The following is an 18,236-nucleotide window of genomic DNA, read 5'->3' on the forward strand; positions in this document are numbered from 1 at the left end:
CACAGTTTTGGTTGTTATAAAGGAAATGTTGAAACTGTAAGAGTTTAGGACCATCCTACAGCTCACGAACATCTCATGTAACCTCACTTTCACTTCACGTCTGGCAAACTAAAAGATTCTCATTTTCCAACTTTCAGGGGTATTTCTGATTTGAACCAAACGTAATAATTGGCATGTCATATTTGTAAAGTTCATCATAACCTGTCCTTAATTTCAATTTTGGAAAGTTTAACTACATTTTGTTACAGAATCTTGGCCTCCGAGACCTAGATTTGCATCTCTCCTGACATGTCGTACACCATCATCAGGACCGAGTTCCTGTATCATTTGAATTTGGATCACACAAATGAAATAAAAATGTTTTATTCACAAGCAGATGTGGGATAAACTGACACAAGACCCCAAAATGGACGATGCATAACACTGAAGAAAATTTAGTCAATTAAAACAGGAATGTTTCAAGTGTGCACAAAACATCCAATGGCCTCCTGAAGTCTGAGTAGGAAATGGATGAAACAGGGTCACTTTCTTCGGGCTCCATCCACTGTGAATAATTCATCAGTTAGGGAAAAACTTCCAAGACAAATTACCATCTGATCAGAAAGTAAAGGCTGTGTCTTAAATAATTTATCAAATTATCAATGAACATATTTTACTGTTTCAGAAAATACACAGAGTTTCATTTAAGGATCAAAATAGACAAGCATGTTTTTGTAAAGTAATAGAATTTGGTGAATATGAAGCCATGGAAATCCATATTTTTGACAATAAAAGTGAAATTATGAACCCTAATTTAGTCAGCTGAAAATATGAAATTGATTGTTTTATTTTTTCACATGTGAGAGTGATCACAATTAGAAAGGTTACCTTGCTGGTTTGGTCCTTCCAGTAGATAATGTAGCCATTTTGGTCTGTTTTCAGGGTCACGTGAGATCCAACTGTTGAGCTCTGGAGACAGAAACATTCATGTGAGTAACACAGACAACCATCTTGTTGACACAGTTTTAGACAGACATGGAGATCAAGTTAATGTGAACAGTATAACATTTCATCAGTAGCTTCAGCTAAACTAGGACTACACAATAATTCTGCATGGAAGCTCCTGTGGCAGTGGTTTGTTCAGCAATGGATCTTTATAAGGCTCCATAACAGGTCAATTGGTACAATACTCTCAATACTGGGTATGATTCATACAAACCTCCAGTTTTGTCCCACAAATCAAGGGTCTGAAATATTTGTATTCTTTTTTTTTCATATGCTTAAATTTTTCAAAACAACTTGAGTTGAAGTCAAAAGTATATCCATTTCAAACTATTTTTAAATATTATATCAGAGATTGTTTTGAAAATGGATTTAACAGTACCCATATTTTAAAATGCATTTTCAAAACAAAGACTTAATACCAAAGAAATTATCCAAATACTAATTTATGATAATTATTGTTCCATTTTCTGAAACCCACAGCAAGGTGGGTTGATCATCAAGCATCATAATGTCAGAATCTAAGACCTGAACTCAAAGAAACCTTATTCTGCACAACATCTGGTATCTTACGCCACTGCCATGCTAAATAGAGGGTGTTTGTTGCCACACTCAACAATATTCCAGCTACATGGATGCAGTCTGTAAATAATTGAGTCTGGACCAGACAATCCAGTGATCAACAGCATGAGCATCGATCTACACAACTGGGATACAATGACATGTCAACCAAGTCAGCGAGGCTGACCACCCGATCCTGTTAGTCGCCTTTTACTACAAGCATGGGTTACTGAAGAAAGGTTCTAATCCCGATCTTCACAGGACAGCCAAATAGAGAGTGTGAGTATCACTGGACAAAGGGACACAGCTAAAATGTAACAATATGGCCATTTGTTGGCATCAAGAGCTGTTGGCTGTAATGTCAATATTAACTCCACATCACCATTGATTACTGATGAGATGAAAGATCGGACTCATTAACAAGCAATTAACATTGCATGAAATAGTCTCCGTGCCACATGACAAAGTGATGGATGTTACATGTACCTTTCAATTACCACGACTAACGGGGCGGAAAACGACTGATTCAATGAGTCAACACATGCCTATTTGATGTGTATTTAACTGCATGATCATTAGCGTAAGGAGAAAGAAAATCATCAAAGTCAGTGATATCAATAAATATTGAATGTTTGTTACGCTGTAACATCCTGGTCCGGGATACAAGAGAGTTTCATATTTCCCCCAAACAAAACACGGTCCTGCCAATGGTCTGGGGAATGATATGCTGTGCCAATCTGAATACTTTCAGAAAAGCAGTTGATGCATTTGAAATTCAAAAACATTTTTAACCATTACTTTTTTAAACTGTGCAGATATTCAATATGATATGAAAGGCAAATGTAATTTCTCATAAAAGAATGAGGCTAGATTTCTTGAAATTCATATCTGAAAATACCAGTTTGAATAAAACCCAGGATGTTGATTCATTCAGTCGAAATAATGATAGGGACAAGTCACCAAAGTTTTAAGTCAGACAAAATCATCATCAGTCTTTTAGGGCTTAAAGTAAAATGACTTATCATGATATAATTAGGCCATGGAAACCTGCACTATCTCGGATGAAACAAGATGAAACACAGCTACATGGTCTCCTTCCTAGGATGGTCTAATGGTTTACACTGCTATATGAGGAAGGTTACTATCACTTGTGTGTTTCTCATTCTAAAAGTTTAACGGTTGCATCAATAAAGATTGGGGGAGGTATAGGGTATGTTTGACGTGTTAAAGAATAAAGTATCCTTTTCTGACATCCCACTTTTCTTGTGGTCATTCACAGATCTCCCTACTATCAATGTGAGATGAACATTTGTAATGTCTGCCACAAAGACATCAGAGTGGGCCACCTCAGTCCACCTCAGTCCAGTGGTCAGCAGCTGCCACACAGACATCTTAGCCTCCTACACAGTCAACCTGAGTCCAGTAGTCAGCAGCTGCCACACAGACATCTTAGCCTCCTAGACAGGCCACCTCAGTCCAGTAGTCAGCAGCTGCCACACAGACATCTTAGCCTCCTACACAGTCCACCTCAGTCCAGTAGTCAGCAGCTGCCACACAGACATCTTAGCCTCCTACACAGGCCACCTCAGTCCAGTAGTCAGCAGCTGCCACACAGACATCTTAGCCTCCTACACAGTCAACCTCAGTCCAGTAGTCAGCAGCTGCCACACAGACATCTTAGCCTCCTACACAGTCCACCTCAGTCCAGTAGTCAGCAGCTGCCACACAGACATCTTAGCCTCCTACACAGTCAACCTCAGTCCAGTAGTCAGCAGCTGCCACAGACATCTTAGCCTCCTACACACACAGGCCACCTTAGTCCAGTAGTCAGCAGCTGCCACACAGACATCTTAGCCTCCTACACAGGCCACCTTAGTCCAGTAGTCAGCAGCTGCCACACAGACATCTTAGCCTCCTACACAGTCAACCTCATCTTAGCCTCCCTACACAGTCAACTCAGTCCAGTAGTCAGCAGCTGCCACACAGACATCTTAGCCTCCTACACAGGCCACCTTCTTAGTCCAGTAGTCAGCAGCTGCCACACAGACATCTTAGCCTCCTACACAGTCCACCTCAGTCCAGTAGTCAGCAGCTGCCACACAGACATCTTAGCCTCTCCTACACAGTCAACCTTAGTCCAGTAGTCAGCAGCTGCCACACAGACATCTTAGCCTCCTACACAGTCCAGTAGTCAGCAGCTGCCACACAGACATCTTAGCCTCCTACACAGGCCACCTTAGTCCAGTAGTCAGCAGCTGCCACACAGACATCTTAGCCTCCTACACAGGCCACCTTAGTCCAGTAGTCAGCAGCTGCCACACAGACATCTTAGCCTCCTACACAGGCCACCTTAGTCCAGTAGTCAGCAGCTGCCACACAGACATCTTAGCCTCCTACACAGTCCACCTCAGTAAAGTAGTCAGCAGCTGCCACACAGACATCTTAGCCTCCTACACAGGCCACCTTAGTCCAGTAGTCAGCAGCTGCCACACAGACATCTTAGCCTCCTACACAGTCAACCTTGGTCCAGTAGTCAGCAGCTGCCACACAGACATCTTAGCCTCCTACACAGGCCACCTTAGTCCAATGGTCAACTGCTGCAAGTAACATGATCAATATCCAGTGATCCACCCATACAACCAACAATCAATCTGACATTCTCTTTAAACACTATCAATCTGATCACACCTGTAGCAATGACCTGTAACAACCATCATTCTGATCACACCTGTAGCAATGACCTGTAACAACCATCAATCTGATCACACCTGTAGCAATGACCTGTAACAATGATCAATCTGATCACACCTGTAGCAATGACCTGCAACAACCATCAATCTGATCACACCTGTAGCAATGACCTGTAACAACCATCAATCTGATCACACCTGTAGCAATGACCTGCAACAATGATCAATCTGATCACACTTGTAGCAATGACCTGTAACAATGATCAATCTGATCACACCTGTAGCAATGACCTGTAACAATGATCAATCTGATCACACCTGTAGCAATGACCTGTAACAATGATCAATCTGATCACACCTGTAGCAATGACCTGTAACAATGATCAATCTGATCACACCTGTAGCAATGACCTGTAACAATGATCAATCTGATCACACCTGTAGCAATGACCTGTAACAATGATCAATCTGATCACACCTGTAGCAATGACCTGCAACAACCATCAATCTGATCACACCTGTAGCAATGACCTGTAACAACCATCAATCTGATCACACCTGTAGCAATGACCTGCAACAATGATCAATCTGATCACACTTGTAGCAATGACCTGTAACAATGATCAATCTGATCACACCTGTAGCAATGACCTGTAACAATGATCAATCTGATCACACCTGTAGCAATGACCTGTAACAAATATCAATCTGATCACACCTGTAGCAATCATCTGTAAACACAATCAATCTGATCACACCTGTAGCAATGACCTGTAACAAATATCAATCTGATCACACTTGTAGCAATGACCTGTAAACACAATCAATATGATCACACCTGTAGCCATGACCTGTAAACACCTCAGACCTGATGTGACACAACTACCAGGGATACACATACATATTCCCCCAGGAATATTGCATGACATGTTTGTATTTCTTGCTTTCTCAGTGTTTCTCTCAGTATTGCAGATGGAAGGTAGGAGAAAGATGTGAGTTTTCCGTCCCACCATTGTGCTATAAAACAAAACATTCAATGATGGACAAAAGGTCCATAAAGGAAATTTTGTGAAAGTAAAGTAACCATTATTTTAGTTGAGTTATTAAAAATTGTAATCACAATAGCAGGGACAAACTCTCTCCTGTTCTGTACTAAAATCACTGCAGCAGCAAAGAAAGCCAAAGTGTCAGTCAATACAGTTAGAATTTACTCCAAATTGAGTCTACACTCAATAACCCACAATAAGAATAATGAGGGCAGACATCAAATTAGAATTAATTTACTCTACAAACGTATCATCTTCTTTGCCTGCCATAGCACTCTAATCTATCAACAATTCATTGGAAAAACATGCTTTATTAATTTCCTCTTGCTACTAATCCATCAATCAAATGATGAAAAGCAGTTCCGCATATGAAATATTCATACAAGCAGATGCACATTTTAGCATCGGTTACGTTATCACACTTCTTGTAAAAATGTGGAAGGGAGCCATTTTTTTCAGATTTCAGCCAGAAAGGTGCCTCCATGTTCATGTTTCTATGTCTTGGCAAGTGATTCCAACTGCGTGAAAAGTTAATTTAGTCAAACCATAATGAATATATCAACACCACCATATTATATTCGCTGCTTGCGAATTATTGACAGAAACTGATGTTCTTGTCAAAAACTGGTGTTGTCAGAAACTGTTGTTATTGACAGACACTGGTGTTATTGACAGAAAATGGTGGTGTTGTCAGAAACTATTGTTATCAGAAACTGTTGTAATTGACAGAAACTGGTGTTATTGACAGAAACTGGTGTTATTGACAGAAACTGGTGTTGTTGACAGAAACTGTTGTTATTGACATAAACTGATGTTGTTGACAGAAACTGATGTTGACAGAAACTGATGTTGACAGAAACTGGTGGTGTTGTCAGAAACTGATGTTGTTGACTGGTGCTGTTGACAGAAACTGGTGTTGTTGACAAAAACTGGTGTTGTTGACAGAAACTGATTTTACTTATCAAATACAATAAAATGCACAAGACTGTGCCCGAGTTTGTGTGTCCCATGTTGAAAGTCACTTAGTCTTATGGTGATGGGACCAGTCCGAGTACAGCACCCTCTGGACAGCCCTTATTGCTTCACTGACAACACTGATTTTCTATATTGAGTGAAACTCACACACATCCAGTAATCCTCATTTGCTTTAATGACATTCAAGCAAGAATTTCACCAAGACTAGAAAATCATCCTGTTTCAATATTAATCTAAAAACTGAGTGTATGCAAAGGAAGATGAAAGTTCAAAATCTGGATGGATCTGTATCTTCAATGAACACAGCTTGGACACAGTCCTCAGCCCAGTTTAGTGCCTTCGACAACTATTCGCCACCTGTGACACGGTACAAATTTGCAGAATTAGAGGGATGGCAACATACAGCTTGAACAATAGTTCCACAGTGGTGATGCACAATAACCTCTTTAAGTACTGGAAATCATTAAAGCCATTGTAACGATATTGAGTCAGACTCTGCTCAAGACAAGTAGAGAATGAAGTCAGACCAAAGTGACAATTAGGATTCAGCCAGAACAAACATCAATATGAGGTGAGTAAGTGAGTGAATGTTTTGAAATGAAATATTAAAGGCATATCAAAGTGGAAAACACAAAAAATGGGCTTTACAAATTACACTGATATTGGGAATCAACATGGCAACTCTGTCATGACAAAAGCTTTAACTACTAACAAGGCTCTCGGACTACACCACCTCAAGTGGATGAACATGAGGTTTTATTGTTCCCTACATGTCCAGGCAGTCTAAGGAAATATTCAAAAGTTAAACAGTCATCAAGATGATGACTGATACGGATGCCTCATTCCTCTACATTAGTACATGTCTGTATTCTCTGTAGGGACATTTCCAGGAGAACAGCTATCACAGGTCCACAACATGGGGTCCAACACCAGCAGACTCTTGTCCTTAGGTTACACAGGCATATGGGGTGTACGACAAACTTGACATGGAAGGAGGCACACACTTATCTTTATTTTGTACAAGTTTTGAAATATCTTCATGTCAGATTCTGAGGCTTTGTGAAGTACAAGAACTTTGACTATTAAGTCACATCATTCAGAATAGTGTTGGGAATTGGTTACAATTTCATAACTGATGATTGGTCCATTACATCCGATCGATCATAAAAAATAATCGGTTAGCGTCATTTAACAAATGTTCCTGTTATCTTTGTTAATGCACACAAAAAAAGAAAGAAAAAACATATGGTTCTTTGTTGGGATTTTTTGCAAAATGCATTAGCAAATTTCACATATTTAAAGGATGACTAGTAAGTTAGGACATAAATTTCCTAGAGTTTTTTAAAATTAATTCAGTCATGACTTGGAACGAGCTTGTAGTGCTTATGAAATGTAAATTAAATGACACAGACAAAACCAACCTTGTAAAAATATTGTTGATACAAACAAGTGTTCCAAGATTGGTTGCGTTTGATTATTAGAAAACATGTTTGATTGCTCGGTCGTTTAGTCACTGCAACCAATCTTCGATTATTTCAATAATCTGAATACCAGTAATTCAGAATGCCATAGATTCAACTTTCATATTACAGGCGACAGCATATTTCACACAGTCAATGTTTCAAGTGACTTTTTCATCAAATTTCCACCGAACAAAATCAGTTACTCTACACATCTTCACTGAAGAAAATAAATAAAGGTTTCAGTATCACTAAAACTTTGAATATGACAAAATGACTGCTCCAGTTTGTGAAGTACATACAAGGAAAGAAATGACAGGGAAAGGCACACACTGGAAAACAAAACTAGTTTACAAAGCTTTATTGATAACTGAAGCAATAAACAGGATTTGGAATCAGCCAATTAGGCTAGTCCTAGTCATTGAGCCCCAGGGACAATGATAAACTCAGCTAACCTGGTATTTTCATGTTTGACAGGAAACACATTGCCACAACTGAGCGTAGGAATACAAAGCCTGAACTACTTTAATTAGTTGGACTGTAATCACTCTTAAGAGAGAATATCGCTATAGTTACCGACATAAACACTGTTTTATGCCTGAATGATATTCCAACCATAGACGAGTGTGAGACATGCAAAGTAATAACATGAGCTATGAGGTCTATCAAAGCAGCATGAGGTACATAACAGTAACAGGTACAGCATGAGGTACAGAGCAACCTGAGGGGGTACAGAGCAGCATGAGAGGGTACAGAGCAGCATGAAGTACAGAGCATTATGAGAGGGTACAGAGCATTATGAGAGGGTTCAGAGCAGCATTGAGGTACAGAGCAGCATGAGGCACATAGCAACCTGAGGGGGTACAGAGCAGCATGAGAGGGTTCAGAGCAGCATTGAGGTACAGAGCAGCCTGAGGGGGTACAGAGCAGCATGAGAGGGTTCAGAGCAGCATTGAGGTACAGAGCAGCCTGAGGGGGTACAGAGCAGCATGAGCGGGTACAGAGCAGCATGAGGCACAGAACAACATAAGGCTCAGAGTAACATGATCAGGTCAGATCCCCCTGTGAGGCACAGAACAACATAAGGCTCAGAGTAGCATATCAGGTCCAGATCCCCCTGTCAAGTGTCTTTAATGTGAGTGAGTGAGTTGGGTTTTACACCGCTTTTAGCAATATTCCAACAGTATCATGGCAGGGGATACCAGAAATGGCTTCACACATTGTACCCATGTGGGGAATCAAATCGGGTCTTTGGCGTTCTTATGTGAGTGAACGAGAGTTTGATATAACAAGCCAGTGGATAGCAGATGTCTTTAGATGAACTTTTTATTTCTAACAAATCTTAAACACATGATACAAAACAGATGCACCAAAATGCCATTGTAACATTTTATTTAAATAACAACTGACTAAGTGCATGCTACAGTCCCATGCAAGTGCAAATGTATAAAAAGAAACAGAAGTGAAGGTTAGTGAATAACTTGAAAGAGTGTATCATTGTGAGCACTCTAATATCCAAGACAACCTTGACATTCATCACACTAATGGTAGCCACCATATCAGACAATACCTTCTGCATTTGTACAAAACAAATAATTATTGTTGATGTGTGTTGAAACTTCCAATGCACAAGTATTTCAGACAGAATTGTTCTTATTTTCACATCTCATTTGATAATGAAATCCCATTTGAACATAACAGAAATATATATTGATTAAGCATGTTTGAGTTTTCATCCTAACCAAATGTAATCTCAAAAATCTATTCTTGAAAGAAATTCCTTAAGTACTTGAAACACTTGTCAGCACTTGGCCATTTAGAAAATGAATCTGTATGCAAGTTCTTAAAATAACATTAGCTCAGGTTGGTTTTCATTTTTTTGTTAGCGTTTTTGCTCTATTAGGCAAGTTTATACTCACAAAGGCAATTGAGCCAGATTACCCTTTGGTTTTGCACAATTACCAATCCCAAGGGCAATCCCACCAGAGTGCATAGCAACATGAAACACCACATCAGGCCATCATGGTGGAAGGATGAAAGAACACAGCAACTGAGGCTCAGCCTAATTCTACAGCAACCAAGGGTCCTAAAAAGCCAGCTTAGAAAAGTGTCCAAAGACGTTATTTTAAACATAAATTGAAGTGTCTTTATCAAGAAGGAATGTAGATATATGAATCTACTGTGAAACAATCACAAGCTTCACCCAATCCAAACTTGAACAGTGGTAGTCTGTTCCCAGCGTGCAGTAGCCAAGTAGCTGATACATTTGCTCATCATGCTAAAAGTCTGCATTTGATTTCCACCAAGGTTAGATTTTGTGAAACCATGCCATGACATCACTGGAATATTGCTGAAGAGTCATAAATAACAACTCACTCACTCATACATTAACTACAGTATTCAGAACATGATGCTACCTGGCAGGTGGACACAGAGTGAGTAATGGTTCAGCAATATCGCAGCTGAGGAGTATATGGGAAAGGAAACCCACAATGAATCACAGCAGGGGAGGGCCACAATATCCTAGGAGGAGGATCAGTTTGTTACAGGGTACAGGAGCTGATTACTGTATATAAGATCAAGTTTCATGCTATGAACACTGTACCATGGTGTGCTTGCTCCAGACTGGATCATCACAGGTTACCAGGACATAGCTGGAATAGCCAAAAGCAGCATTTTCCCCTTACCCATGATCCCGTGGAGCTGCACCCAGTAACAGTTAACACACTTCGAATACCTTGAGTTGTGGTCAATACACTGATGCCGTAAGGGTCATCAACCAGACAGATCATCTCCAAAGACTGTAGTATCTCAAGGGTGGATAAGATGTCTCTTGCCAGGCTTGGACATACTGGGCGACATTTCATCTTGTGGATGATCCAGCTACAGATTGGGACTCAGGTGGACAAATACAGGCACTTCCTGCTGCATTGATATCCTGGAGGATGCTGGCTCAGACAGTGAGTGGGTCAGTGGGTCATGTCATGTCCAGTAGTCATGACCTTCCCAAGTGAAGGAGTGAATGTTGTTACTGATGCACTGAGGAACATGCAAGCTTTGACACAGTTGCCTGTAATAATCAAGTCTGATGTGTATTGTATGGACATGGTCAAACTATCAGCTTGGACACACTGCCTGTTGCTCATTAGTTTATGATATCCAACATTTATATGCCATGTTGTCGGTACAATAAATAACAGGTGAAACTGCACTCATAACGGCTGTAGGTAAATAATGCAAAATGTTCTAGTAAAGAGTGAAGGACGTCTATACCAAAGACAGACCTGTTCACAGTACATGGGTAAACAATCAACCCGCTCCCACCTTGGTGGGGAGGTAACATGGTTATATGTTTCCTTCAGGGAATTGCACTTTTAAAGTGATGTTCATGACTGGTCGATGGGTGCTTGTACAAGTTCAGACTAGTTTTACTTGCTGGCCCAATGAGATACCATAAACAAGTTGAACTGGCTTACCCTACTCAGACACATGACACTGACTCAGAAACAGTGCTTGTCCACTGGTGAAGTCAAATTTTATTCCCAAAATATCACAGCTTTACAAGAATAACAAAACTTTCAACACTATTTGTTGTGACATATTTCAAGTCATTATGGAATGGTAATCTACCACAGATTTAGGTATTATACATTAGAGCAATAACATTTCCATGAAAGGATCATAACCAGTGTAAGGATCTTTCAGAGTACACAACACAAGTTCAGAACTCATATGTAGCAAATTCAACCACTCTCAATAATGAAGCTAAAACACCTGACATGAACAAAGCATCTATGACAAAAATGGACCAGAGTGTCAGAAGTTGGCATCTTATGCCAAGTGATAACATCATCACGCTGTCTTCAAGTATACAGCAGCAGAACATATCATATTAATCTTTGGAACAACTGATATTCTATTCCCCTGGAGAGTGGCCACATAAGTAGGTCATGTAAAGGAGATCCGGGCTACCAGTACATTCAAATTACCTCTGGATCATGTTTCAGGATATGTCAAGGTCAAGTGTCAGACAACCTAAATATTGGTATGTGCACATCCCCTGCAAGCACTTTGAAAGCCTTTTTGCATATGTCTGGCATTGCCATTGCCTGGTCTGGCCTCCTCTTGTCTGGCTGCCCCAAACAAATGAAAAATTGTAGCAAGCGGTACATTTCTCAAGGGATGAATTGACTCTTTAAGATAAACGACACGTCCTAATTCAACTTGTATAAGATCATTCTCACATGGTGCAAACAGTGCCAAGTAACACCCTTTATATTTTATAAGCTTCAAACAAATGTAACCCGGGAAACACATTGAAGTCATTGAACACTACCATCAACTGGAAATGAATCGTTATCTGCAGAAGGAGACCCTATAATGGCTTGTGGCAACAGTTTGGTTTCGTTCTGTGAATACAAACCTGTATTAGTAGTATTTCAATCACGTCATGCCATCACAATAGGCTTCAATGTCCACACAAGATTTTGCCTTTGAGAATTTTGGGTGAGAATGGATTCCTTTCAGCCTGTTGTTGTATAAGGCTGTCTGAGGATGGAATGGTCTGACTCGGTGACTTGGCTGATTGCATGTCATTGCTTACAATATCAACAACCAGTTTATCAAAAACATAGGAAAATTTCAACTTTATCTAAATTTGTTACACAACACTAGATGTGTGTTACTGAGTGGAAACATTCCTGTTATCTTAAGAGTATCATATATACATCTTGGAATTGTATCTAAACAGGGTTTTAAAATTATTTTCATGAAAACATGTTACATTTTCCATTGATAAATTGGACTACCCGAAGGCATTCCCACATTATACACATAATATTGATTCTGAGCAAACCAGTCAATGCTTTATCTTCTTAATGCCAAGTACAGGGCAGGGTAATAACAAGTACCATCTTATAATGCCCTCGGGGCAGTTTACGATCCATTGGACCACTGAGGCAGTCTGGACAGTCATGGAATGTTTTAATGTAGCTATACCTACATGGTGGACTCATGTGACTTCCATATGTTTTAATACAGAAGTTGTACAAACATTGTCTCACTGCAGAATACATAAACAGAGCATATGGCCCTGACGAGTCACATCAAGTACTTTTGGTAGGAATACACAGATAATCCATGATAATGCTGTTTCCATTCCATCACGTCTGGTCTAACCTATGCATTATACACTTGACCAACGTTCACCAGCCTTAGATGCCAGACTGCTTCACCTTCCCCAGTGTTTTATGAGGCTGCAGACCTTGCACCTCACTAATATTTAGTCTCCATTTTTGCTGCGGGACAAATCAATCACTAGTCAATCTTCAAGCTTCTTTAGTAGTGAATTACAAGGAAACCCAAACAGTTCAGTAAAAGCAGCAGCTCCTGAAAGCTCTTCATGAGACATGTCGGGCTATCTCTGCAATCCCAGGACCATGCTGGTCTCAAAGCAACACACAAGAAATGGATTTTCTTTGTCACTTCACGTTTCATTTCTTTACCTTTTACAGCCTGGAATGAGACTGATCCATCCAGCTAATTCGTACCATGTTCAAACAGTATTTGTGTGCATGTTTGTAACAATAGTTGTTAAAGACCTTCTTCCTTAGTAACACTGAGTAACTTATTTCAAAAGTCATACTTTGGAGAGAATTTGTCATTTATGTATTTTATGAGCTGTTATATTTCAATTCAACTTGTGGAAAGAGAAGTTAAACTTAAAACAATGCTCTCAGACTGAAACAGTTATTAAAAAAATCCATTCCATTTCAAGGCTGTTATGTTCATTGATTTTATAACTGCAAAGAATCTAAAATTTTGATGAAACAGCACATTTTTTATGCCAGGGGTCCCTTGTCAGACTCTTTGAAGTTTATCTGGTTGTCTTAGCAAGGAGATTGATTGCTAAAAGATGCTGCTGTTTTTGGTGCTGATGTCTGAATTTCATCCAAATGAAGAAATTCATAGAATCTCAAAACTGGTATCCACAATTCTGACTATCCCTTGTGGACAGGATATCTTATGCAACCAGAATTGCTTCTGTGGTGGGAATCACAGAATCCAAACATAGAGGTTAAAAAAAGCCATTCATTTTTAATTTATATAAATGAACAAAGGAAAAGTCATGTATAAATCAAACCTCAAACTGTTCTTAGACATTTTGTACACTACCCATTGCACCTTTGTACTAGGGGTGGGTATTGCAAAGAATGTTCACATTGCGATATATTGCGTTGCGAAAGCATATATTGCGATATGTATTGTAATATATTGCAAGATTTGTTTTTCAAACAAAAAAATACTTATGATCGAGTTAAAACACAACAAAATCACTATGTTTGGTTAAGCTTTAATAAAAACTTGTAATTATCAGGAAACAAGGAAAAGAACAATTTAATATCAACACAGTGGTTACCAGTTTGAACTAGTTTCTCCACTCTTAAAAGTGTCATGTCTGAACCGGTAAATACCGGTAAACTGGCTATATTGCGCAGCCCTACTCTGTACCCTATGCTGGTCTCCAGTGGGGATTCCAGGACAGAATGGGTTCCCAGTAAAACATGCTTGTCTCTAGTGCAGATTCCAGGACAGAATGGGTTCCCAGTAAAACATGCCGGTCTCTAGTGGGCATTCCAGGACAGAATGGGTTCCCAGTAAAACATGGTCTCTAGTGGGGATCCAGTGGGTTCATTCCAGGAAACATGCCCATCTCTAGTGGGGATGGACAGAATTTCCCAGTAAAACATGCCCATCTCTAGTGGGCATTCCAGGACAGAATGGGTTTCCACTAAAACATGGTCTCTAGTGGGGATTCCAGGACAGAATGGGTTCCCAGTAAAACATTGTCTCTAGTGGGGATTCCAGGACAGAATGGGTTCCCAGTAAAACATGCTGTTCTCCAGTGGGGATTCCAGGACAGAATGGGTTCCCAGTAAAACATGCTTGTCTCTAGTGGGGATTCCAGGACAGAATGGGTTCCCAGTAAAACATGCTTGTCTCTAGTGGGGATTCCAAGACAGAATGGGTTCCCAGTAAAACATGCTGGTCTTTAGTGGGGATTCCAGGACAGAATGGGTTCCAAGTAGAACATGCTGGTCTCTAGTGGGGATTCCAGGACAGAATGGGTTCCCAGTAAAGCATGCTTGTCTCTAGTGGGGATTCCAGGACAGAATGGGTTCCCAGTAAAACATGCTTGTCTCTAGTGGGGATTCCAGGACAGAATGGGTTCCCAATAAAACATGTTCATCTCTAGGGGGAATTCCCAGACAGAATGGGTTCCCAGTAAAACAAGCTTGTCTCTAGTGGGGATTCCAGGACAGAATGGGTTCCAAGTAAAACATGCTGGTCTCTAGTGGGGATTCCAGGACAGAATGGGTTCCAAGTAAAACATGTTCATCTCTAGTGGGAATTCCCAGACAGAATGGGTTCCCAGTAAAACATGCTCTTCTCTAGTGGGGATTCCAGGACAGAATGGGTTCCCAGTACTGTATCTTAATCTAGAGCTGGGATGAATATATGTAAGACACAGCTCAATAATTCCACATCTGTTAGGCTACTGTTACACTGCATACTAAAAAAATGCTTTAATGTAAATACAATGAACATTATACAAATATTTTTAAGGTTTTATCCTGAACAAAAGCAGACAATCCATCAATTCAAAACAAAAATACAAGCTTACAAAATCCATCATGGATCCTGAAGATTAATTGTTAACCCACAAAATATGAATCATCAGAAGTTCCCTTTGTCTGTCCCTTTCATTATTTTTTCCTTTCATGTCACCTTACTCCCCATGAACACCCCAAACTCTCAAGGAACAACCTTTTGTGCAAAAGAAGGCCAAATTTCCCTCTAAATTGTCCAATTTGAAGAGCACCGCTGGGACAGCAACTAATTAAGAAATGATGCTTGTCGACTCTGCACACTGCCATGGCCTTCCTTGTCATGCAATAACAAGTAGAGGAGTTATCACTCAATACAGGATCAATGGAGTATACACCAGAAATGAGTCTTGGGATCCCCTAAGGCTTCAATGAATTATGCAGTCCAGTCATTCACAGTCGAACTTTCATTAGAGAATTTGTGTCGTGTTGAAGTCAAATTCTTTTGTAAAATTCTGATTTGCATCAGTTAAATCTGGAATGATATTTCCTCAAACTGCCATTCTGGAGAACTGGAGAAGCAGAAGCTGTTGATAATACTTTTGGAAATTAACTAAAACTAGGCAAGCTGTTGACTGCCATGCCTAACCAATCTCCATCTATTTGAGATCATTATGTCATTTGTAGCTATTTAGAAAACATCATTCATCAAGTGAGCAATTCAATTTTGAAAAACTAAAGAGCAACAGGTGAAAGAATACATGACATTGTTAAATGAGACAAGGGAATCTACTAAATGGCACAAGAATATATCCCTTGGTACGTTTTGGCTGCATATCAAAGATGTGGGATGGTGGGGAAAGCAAGAGTGAGTGAGTGAGTGAGTGAGTGAGTGAGTGAGTGAGTGAGTGAGTGAGTGAGTGAGTGAGTGAGTGAGTGAGTGAGTGAGTGAGTGAGTGAGTGAGTGAGTGAGTGAGTGAGTGAGTGAGTGAGAGTATGTTTTTACACAGCTTTTGGCTATATTCCAGCAATATCATGGCGGGGAACACCAGATATAGGCTCACACATTGTGCTCATGTGGGGAATCGAACCCAGGTCTTTGGTGTGACGCAGACGCTTTAACAGCTAGGCTACCCCACTGCCCCAGGGAAAGCAAGAACAAATGCAGTTGTATGTATGCTGTATAAAGAGACCCTAAGGCTTGATGTTTGTTTCTCTTCAGAGTTCTTGCATAGAATCAGGTCACAGTTGTTCCAGGTTATTACCATGTATTCCTCTGTCAAATAGGACTAATGACATAGTGTTTGCCTTCTGTTTAGGATCTTGGGTAGACAACATCAGTGTATGTCATGACTCAGTACATTGTGTTTGAATTCCCTACAGTCTCCTTGAATGGATACAGGTACATCAAATGTGTCTACCTTGGGGTTCAGCCGTGGAACAAGAATCTGTCACCCTGGAACATGTTACATTTTGGGGCTGGGAGCCAGCCAAGTATTCTCCCTCACAGTCCCTGAACCATAATAAGTTCCCTGGATTATAGACTTTACTTGGGTCTGAATCTCCCATCTCACTTAAGCCCATTTCAATTTAAATGGAGTCTTCTTGTTTCTCTCAAAATTATAGATTTTCAGAGACAAAGTGTTGGTCTACTAACCATTTGTGATATCAAATAAACATTGAACTTGATGACAAATCCAAAATTGGTAATACATCAGAATATTTGGTAAAGCCACCTTATGTTATGGATGCCTGAGGCTGCTATATCAAACTGTGACACAGCTGTGCACACATCCAGCATAGTTAACAGCGATAACTATGGTATATGGTTGTTTACTGAAAGGCTCAATTGTGGAAGAGTAGAAAATAAAATGGAAGGGAAACTGCTTGTGAGTGCATATAAAGCTTGAGTCACAAGATTGATCACTTTTTAACAAGTGAAACTGGTTTGAGGTACTTTAATGCCTGACAGGGTAACCTGCTTGAAACATACCTGGCTGCCATGACAGTCCCCCAAGCACCAACCACTGGTGTGAGCCATCTAGATTTGATTATTCACAGCTTACTGTATCACAACATTAGTGAGGTTCAAACATTCATACACTCACTCAAATGATCTGACTGACTTTAAACCAAATGGCTAACACTAACAAATATATCAGTCTTTTCATAACATAGGAGAAATATGGTTTTTGATATGTACTTCACCTGGGTTTTATACATAGAAGAAATCACAACATACAGAGGTATCTGCCCCACTACTGGGCTTTTTCATGAGCTTGGAGACCTGGAGGACTTTGACCTGCAATATCTGTCTCAGAAAATATATACAACAGGATTTTGGGGATCCAAAACACATTGTTTTCCAGAAAAACCAGGAATTCTATGGCAGTGAAAGCACATATGAAACTCCCAGCTGTGACCACAGATAAACTGCAAGCTGATATATGACTGATATCAACCAGGATATAACAACAGATTCAACCATGTGAAACAATCTCCACACCTCTGTTAAAAGAACTACAACTCTATCTCCTCATCTCCTGCTCTACCTGCTCATACATTCACATTCAAGCATTACAACTCCATCTACCTGCTCATACATTCACCTTCAAACACTACAATTCCATCTACCTGCTCATACATTCACATTCAAGCACTACAACTCCATCTACCTGCTCATACCCTCACATTCAAGCACTACAACTCCATCTACCTGCTCATACATTCACCTTCAAGCACTACAACTCCATCTACCTGCTCATACATTCACCTTCAAGCACTACAATTCCATCTACCTGCTCATACATTCACATTCAAGCACTACAACTCCATCTACCAGCTCATACATTCACCTTCAAGCACTACAATTCCATCTACCTGCTCATACATTCACATTCAAGCACTACAACTCAT

General features: G+C 40.0%; 1 protein-coding gene across 1 annotated transcript in view; it reads right to left on the reverse strand.

Annotated features, from left to right (window-relative positions):
- Positions 1 to 18,236, reverse strand: part of LOC124260840 (1-phosphatidylinositol 4,5-bisphosphate phosphodiesterase classes I and II-like) — a 179,800-nt gene that overhangs the window by 105,860 nt on the left and 55,704 nt on the right. The window contains exon 2 of the mRNA XM_046695160.1: positions 868 to 948. The gene's annotated coding sequence lies outside the window, so the exon portion shown is untranslated. The remainder of the gene's footprint in view (positions 1 to 867; positions 949 to 18,236) is intronic.

This window comes from Haliotis rubra, unplaced genomic scaffold (genome assembly GCF_003918875.1).
Source record: "Haliotis rubra isolate DU_JTF1 unplaced genomic scaffold, ASM391887v1 Scf78, whole genome shotgun sequence".
Taxonomy (NCBI): Eukaryota; Metazoa; Mollusca; class Gastropoda; order Lepetellida; family Haliotidae; genus Haliotis; species Haliotis rubra.